The following is an 8,250-nucleotide window of genomic DNA, read 5'->3' as shown; positions in this document are numbered from 1 at the left end:
ATTGGGGCTTCCAGTTTCTCCCTGAGGTCAGGCAATAAGAGCTTAACCTCCTTTCTGGGGGTCTGGTGGCAGGAGGGGGAGGTTGAGGAAACTGGGACTTCCAACTTCTCCCTGAGGTCAGGCAATAAGAGCCTAGCCTCCTTTCTGGGGGTCTGGTGGCAGGAGGGGAAGACAAAGGAAGTCTTATATGGTGACAAAGGAAGCCCAGAGGTCTGGTAGCTACTGAGAAAGATGTCAGAAAGGGGACCCTCCAAAGAAACAAGGAGTAGGCCACCAATGAGGTAGGGATGCAAAAAGGAGTATCTTCATGCAGAGGGCCCAGGCAGTGGTTTCTTTTGCAGTGTCAGAACTCTGAACTGAGACAGGGCAAATATGTTCACTGGGCTTAAGAGAGAGACACCTTGATGGAGAGGAGGAAGGTCCTGACCTCAGATCATTCTGGCAGCAGCACCTGGGCCCCCATGAGGAGCAACCCATCAAGAGGGTGGGAAGGCCAGTCCCAGCATGAGGGCAAGTATTTTGTTAAGCAAGTGCTCACTGCGGGCTTCCCTCTCCTGGGTCCTCCTCCAAGTCCTGTTTTCTTTGGAATTGACTTCAACATCTGAAGGCTCAATATTACATCCTTCAAAAAAACTTTAGCCACTGAAGGAAAAAAACCCTGACCTCATTATTACATGATCTTACCAAACAGATTCTGAAGACAGTTTTAAAGTGAGGGCCTGTGCATTTTTAAAACTCAATTGCATTGCATAATTAGTAGCAATTACTGTCAACAAACATTTATCAAATATCTACTGATGCACTAGGCCCGAGGAACATGTGGGCAAGAGTGAATCAATCCTTTGGCAGAGCACAGAGTACCAGAAATCAGAACACATGATCTGACAGCAGAACGATCCCCGTGAGTCTGCTGGAACAGGAAATTTGAATGCAGATCTACCTCTAAAAAACCAAAACATTTGCTTACCCAAAATAAGACTTGAAAGGCCAGTGGAATCATTGATTAAAACATTTAATTGGTTCTGCACACATGAGGTTAAATCCAATGTAATCATAACATGAGTTCAGATCCAACATCAAAATGGGTACAGCCATGTGCATAAGGGAAAGAGATCTCACCTTTCTTCACACAGCTTCCACAGCACAACACAACAACTCAAGATGATTGCTCCTCTAATTTGCTATAGGGACATGCACATAGGTAAGTTTTTATTACCTCAAATATCCTGGTATAGCCTCTCTCTATTCCTTTATGTAATATTCCTGCCTTCAGTCTTATTCTGAATGGACTGGTGGTATGACTGGTGGGCTGGACTGGTGGACTGGAATGAATGGTAATAGCCCCTTGCTTTCTAATAGTAGTTTGTAGAATTACTGTAGGCAGTAGAACAGTTTTAGCAAAATAAACTTCTATGCAACTTCAATATCTAATACACATAAACAGAGATCCCTGAGTCTGTCCTTTCCCCAGACTCTCTCCAGCCTCAGGAGCAACTCTAGATACAGTTGCTCTAAAACCTCAATGCACACCAATTTTTGCCTCTGAGGCAGAGACTGCAAATTACCATCCCAGGATCCCTTTCCCCTTCTTTCTTAGTAACCAGATTCTAATAAGGGTGGAAATGAAACCAATTAAAAGATGACATTTCCAAGCCTGTCTTGCTGCTACATAAAGCCAGTAAGCCAGTACTGATTAAAGACTGGCCAATGATATACAAATGAGAGTGCTATATGAGATTCCCAAAAGACTCCTTAGAACTGAAAGCTGTGCCTTGTCTGTTCTTCTGTTTTTCCTCCTTTCTGCTTTCTCAAATATGGGCATGATGGCTGAGCTTCTGCAACCACGCTGAACCGTTAGGTCACTTTGAAGTTAAAGACTATGCTCTAGCGCTAGTGAAACCAAAGAGATAGAACCTGTGTCTGAAAGACTTCATGGTGTTGCCATACCAGCTCTGAATTTCCTATCTCTGGATTTTTTTATGTGAGAGAATAAGTACTGTGTGTCTATAACATTGCTTAGGCTTTTTAATAACTTATAGCAGTATCAAGTCCTGATGCAGAACCTACCTGTAGTTAACTTTTCCAGCAAAAGATTTCACTGTGAGTCTCCTTTTATGTACTCTGTTTAACAAGGAAAAATCATGAAGGACTAAGAGAAGGACATATAGTATATGCTATATACTATATGGGTCAAATTTGTTTATAAAATGTATTTTAAATTTGATAAATTAATAAAATAGCTAAAATTTACTGAGTGCTTACCGTGGGCTAGGCTATCTGCTAAGCATTTGTGCATATATTATTTCATTTACTACTCAAGTCAACCACATGAAGTACGTGATATAATGGATAGTTTTCAGATGAAAAAATCAAGGCTAAGAGGAGTTTGCTACTTATCTACAGTTTTACAGCTAGTTCACTGCAGAGCAGAGATCTGAGACTATAACTCCTTTCTAAAACAAACAGCAAATGAAAGGGGACTGAAAGTCTAAGCAAAATAATTTGATCAACAAAGGGTCTTTTGAGGTACTTTATAATAAGGATAGTTTAAGCAGAGTATCGGAGAAGGCAATGGCACCCCACTCCAGTACTCTTGCCTGGAAAATCCCATGGAAGGAGGAGCCTGGTAGGCTGTAGTCCATAGGGTCGCTAAGAGTCGGACATGACTGAGCGACTTCCCTCTCATTTTCACTTTCATGCATTGGAGAAGGAAATGGCAACCCACTCCACTGTTCTTGCCTGGAGAATCCCAGGGACTGGGAGCCTGGTGGGCTTCCGTCTATGGGGTTGCACAGAGTCGGACACAACTGAAGCGACTTAGCAGCAGCAGCAGCAGCAAGCAGAGTATGTTCTGACTCAAGGTCTCTTTTGTGATCTAAACTTGGGATGAAGCAGCTTTGGAATCAGGCTGGCTTTGGTACAAATTCTTGCTCTACCACTTTTTGGAAGTGTGACCTTGGGCAAAATTCTTTAACTTCTCTGAGCCTCAGACTGCCTTGCACAGTGAGGTGGATCAATGAACTAAGGCATGTGAAGTTCACAGCACAATGCCTGCATCTGATAGGTAAGCAAGTCTCAATTTTGTAGCACAGGGCAGGCTCAAATGAGAGGAATGAGGTAAGAGGTTATTCACTTATTTTCAGAAGGGTTTCCAAACATCTCCTTGGAGGTGTTGCACAGAACAGAAGAATGTTTGTAACGTTTGTGAAACTGAACAAGATACCTCTCTTTAATCTCAGTTTTCTCACCTGTAAAGTGGGAATTACAATTTCTTTTATGCAGGATCATTGGAAAAAAGACAAGATTGGCCATAGAATGTTATGCAGTGTTAAAGATCATTATTAGAGTTAATGTTCACTCACCCCGGTCACTTCTTAATTTTTCCAAATGAAGCAACAAACTACCTATCCCACCTTCTTATTTTTCTTATCTCAAGCCATTACTAAGATTTCTTTCATATTGTGGAAATTGATGCCAACAGTTATGATTCAGAAATGCTAACCCTAAAGAAGGTGAGGTATCAGAATTGGATAATAGAGAAAAAAAGTGTGGCAAATACACAGAATGGTAATTTCTGCAAGAAAAATGATAATTTCTAAAATCATAAAACTCATTAGGAGATTAAGCCAGAATTTAAAACTTCTATACATCAAAAAACACAATCAACAGAATGAAAAAGTGGCTTATGGAATAAGGGAAATGCAAGTCATATATCTGATAAAAAGATTAATATCTAGAATATATAAAGAACTCCTATGACAACACAAAAAACCTAACTAAAAAAAGAGCAAAGAACTTAGATAGATATTTCCCCAAACAAGATATTCAAGTGGTTAACAAGCTATGAAGAGGTGCTCAGCATCACTAGTCATTGTAGAGATGCAAACCAGAACCACCAGGGACCGTGCTGTGTGCTTAGTCACTCAGTCGAGTCTGACTGCGACCCCAAGGACTGCATCCCACCAGGCTCCCCTGTCCATGGGGACTCTCCAGGCAAGAATACTGGGGTGGGCTGCCACGCCGTCCTGCAGGAGACCTTCCCAACCTAGCATCGAGCCCAGGTCTCCTGCACTGCAGGCAGATTCTTTACCATCTGAGCCACTGGGAAGACCAAAACCACCATGAAATATCACTTTATACCCATTAGGTTGGGTACAGTAAAAAAGATAGGAATACCCTTTTTCTGCCCGTGGACGCCACCGAGAAAGCATCGTTGAAGACTTCCCCGCCTCCACTGCCGTCATGTCTAAATCAGAGTCTCCCAAAGAGCTCGAACAGCTGCGGAAGCTCTTCATCGGAGGATTGAGCTTTGAAACAACTGATGAAAGTCTGAGGAGCCATTTTGAGCAATGGGGAACGCTCACAGACTGTGTGGTAATGAGGGATCCAAACACCAAGCGCTCCAGAGGCTTCGGGTTTGTCACATACGCCACGGTGGAGGAGGTGGATGCGGCCATGAATGCAAGGCCACACAAGGTGGATGGAAGAGTTGTGGAACCAAAGAGGGCCGTGTCAAGAGAAGATTCTCAAAGACCTGGTGCCCACTTAACTGTGAAAAAGATTTTTGTTGGTGGCATTAAAGAAGACACTGAAGAACATCACCTGAGAGATTATTTTGAACAGTATGAAAAAATTGAAGTAATTGAAATCATGACTGATTGAGGCAGTGGCAAAAAGAGAGGCTTTGCTTTTGTAACCTTTGATGACCATGACTCTGTAGACAAAATTGTCATTCAGAAATACCACACTGTGAATGGCCACAACTATGAAGTGAGAAAGGCCCTGTCTAAGCAAGAGATGGCTAGTGCTTCATCCAGCCAGAGAGGTCGAAGTGGTTCTGGAAACTTTGGTGGTGGTCGTGGAGGTGGTTTTGGTGGGAATGACAACTTTGGTCGTGGAGGAAACTTCAGTGGTCGAGGTGGCTTTGGTGGCAGCCGTGGTGGTGGCGGATATGGTGGCAGTGGGGATGGATATAATGGATTTGGTAATGACGGTGGTTATGGAGGAGGCGGCCCTGGTTACTCTGGAGGAAGCAGAGGCTATGGAAGTGGTGGACAGGGTTATGGAAACCAGGGCAGTGGCTATGGCGGGAGTGGCAGCTATGACAGCTATAACAACGGTGGAGGCGGAGGCGGCTTTGGCGGTGGTAGTGGAAGCAATTTTGGAGGTGGCGGAAGCTACAATGATTTTGGCAATTACAACAATCAATCTTCAAATTTTGGACCCATGAAAGGAGGAAACTTTGGAGGCAGAAGTTCTGGCCCCTATGGTGGTGGAGGCCAATACTTTGCCAAACCATGAAACCAAGGTGGCTATGGTGGTTCCAGCAGCAGCAGTAGCTATGGCAGTGGCAGAAGGTTTTAATTACTGCGAGGAAACAAACCTTAGCAGGAGAGGAGAGCCAGAGAAGTGACAGGGAAGCTACAGGTTACAACAGATTTGTGAACTCAGCCAAGCACAGTGGTGGCAGGGCCTAGCTGCTACAAAGAAGACATGTTTTAGACAATACTCATGTGTATGGGCAAAAAACTCGAGGACTGTACTTGTGACTAATTGTATAACAGGTTATTTTAGTTTCTGTTCTGTGGAAAGTGTAAAGCATTCCAACAAAGGGTTTTAATGTAGATTTTTTTTTTTGCACCCATGCTGTTGATTGCTAAATGTAATAGTCTGATCATGACGCTGAATAAATGTCTTTTTTTTTTTTAAATGTGCTGTGTAAAGTTAGTCTACTCTGAAGCCATTTTGGTAAACTACCCCAACAGTGTGAAGTTAGAATTCCTTCAGGGTGATGCCAGGTTCCATTTGAAATTTATTTACAACTTGCTTGGTGGAGAAGCTGTTGTCTTCAGAACCTTGGTGTAGTTGAACTGACAGTTACTGTGTTGTGACCTGGAGTTCACCATTAAAAGGGTCACCCATGCAAAGTCATGGAGGTTTTTTTTTTTTTGGTTATTAATGATTGTTGGCACATCCTATGCAATATATCTAAATTGAATTATGGTACCAGATAAAAGTTATAGATGGGAATGAAGCTTGTGTATCATCCATTATCATGTGTAATCAATAAAAGAGTTAATACCCTCTTGAAAAAAAAAAAAACAAAAAGATAGGAATAACAAATGCTGGGAAAGATATAGAGAAACTGAAAATTTGGCGCACTGTTGGTAGGAATGTTAAATGGTGACCCCCTGTGGAAAATAGTATAACAGTCTCTAAAAAATTCTATTAGAAATAGAATTTCCATATGATTCTGCAATTTCACTTCTGGGTATATAAATAAAAGAATTGAAAGAAATGTACACCCATGTTCATAGCAGCAATATCCACATTAACTGAAAGGTAGAAGCAACCCAAGTGTCCATTAACAGATGTATGGACAATCAAAATTTAGTGTAGACATATGTAGATACATATAATGGAATATATGTATATAATGGAATATATATATATACAATGGAATATCATGTAGTCTTAAAGGGAAAGAAATTCTGACACATGCTTCGATGTGAATGAACCTTGAGGGCATTATGCTAAGTGAAATAAGTAAGTCACAAAAAGATAAATACTCTATGATTCTACTCACACAGGGTATCTAGAGTAACCAAATTTGTAAAAGCAGAAAGTAGAGTGGTAGGTTCCAGGGGCTTAGAGGAAGAGAAAATGAGAATGGTTGTTCAATGGGTATAGAGTTTAATTTTGCAAGATAAAATTGTCCTGGGGATTACTTGCACAACAGTATGAATATACTTAACATTACTGAACTGTACACTTAAAATGGCTAAGGTAGTAAATTTTATGTTATGTGCATTTTATTACAATTGAAAAAACTTGTTTGGCAAAAAGCAATAGGAAGAAGTATAAAAGAGAACAGAAGAGTGAGCAGGTGACAAGAGTACAGTAACATTATGTGGGCATCAGAAATGCATTTGACAACTACTTCCATAAAAGTTGTGCTTCAAATTAAATTGGCCTGTTTTTGAATGCTCTCATCTAAATGGATTGCTGGCAGGGTGAAAATACTACGTAATCAGGGATAAATGGGAAGTACATCTGGTTGGAAGCAAAAGGTCCACTAGGGCATGTCAGAGGCTGGTGCTGGAACTGACCTCATTTAACAAACTCATTAATGACCTAGAAGAAAACGGAAATAGCCACTGCTAATGAAATTTGCAAAGATATGTTGGCGATGCCCTGGACTTGGCCATCACAGCAGAAGCATTGCTGGGATGGAGAGATTTTCCACTAGGTAATTAATTGGATTAAAAGAATGACTTCCTGGGATAAGAACACTTGCTCATTTCCAACTCTCATCTCCAGAGCAGAAAGCAGATTTTGTCATGTGATGCAGATCAGAAAACCACACTTGATAAAGGCCTATGAAAAAATAGTGCTTTCCCAGAGCACAATTCTGCCTTTGTCCTTTATCTCTAGGTAGAAGACAATGGAATCTATTCATTAAAAAGATAGAAGAAAGGAGAAGGTAAAAGAAGCAGAGGAGATACAGTCTTTCTTCCACGGAGGAAGGTCTAGGCAAGAAGCCCATATGTGCTCAGTCACTCAGTCATGTCCCCACTAACATTTAGTGTACATTCTCTGAAGCTTGGCACAAATTATGCCATCCTCTTCCCCTGCTTAAAACCTGTCTGTGGTCTCCCAGGGCACTCAGGAGGAATCCAGAATCTTTGACAAGGCCCTGAGTGATCAGCCCTGCCTCCCTATTCAGCCTCATCTTGCACAACTGCCCTTCTCACCCACGTAATGGCCATCAGCTTCTCCGCCTGCCCAGCAGAAATTCAGCACCACTATCTGCCTTGGCAGTTTCACCCCTTCCCACTCTGAGTCACTGTGCTTGGTTCAGGAGTGGACAGGGGGACTCAAGCTGTGCCAATCTGATTCCATCCCATCACTTCCAGAGCAACAAACACCGAGGAGCAGCTCTCCTGATGAGGTTGGCTGCCTATAGGGCTTCTCAGATGAAGATGTTGTTAGCATTTCAAGCAGGATTCTTCTTTATTATGCAGAACCCTCGTTAGCCTTTAGTGTTCACTCTTCTGTACACAAACTTTCAGTTGTACCCCCTGAATCATTGTGACGACAACAGCAGCAACAAAATGATACACCTGAACACTACCCAGGGTTGAGAACTGCAAGACAGAACTTTTTGTGATGAGATGGAAAGCGAGGAATGAAGCAATTTGCCTAAGGCATTCAAGTCTTCAGTCAATGTGTCATTTCCTCAGAGACCTT

At 42.0% G+C, this 8,250-nt stretch overlaps 1 pseudogene; it reads left to right on the top strand.

Annotated features, from left to right (window-relative positions):
• The first annotated feature begins 4,195 nt into the window (after nt 1-4,195).
• Nucleotides 4,196-5,931, top strand: LOC133063262 (heterogeneous nuclear ribonucleoprotein A1-like; annotated as a pseudogene).
• Nucleotides 5,932-8,250: the final 2,319 nt, after the last annotated feature.

The sequence above is a fragment of the Dama dama genome, chromosome 10 (genome assembly GCF_033118175.1).
Source record: "Dama dama isolate Ldn47 chromosome 10, ASM3311817v1, whole genome shotgun sequence".
NCBI lineage: Eukaryota > Metazoa > Chordata > Mammalia > Artiodactyla > Cervidae > Dama > Dama dama.
The sequence above is the reverse complement of the archived record's forward strand: the minus strand, read 5'-3'. Positions and strand labels throughout refer to the sequence as shown.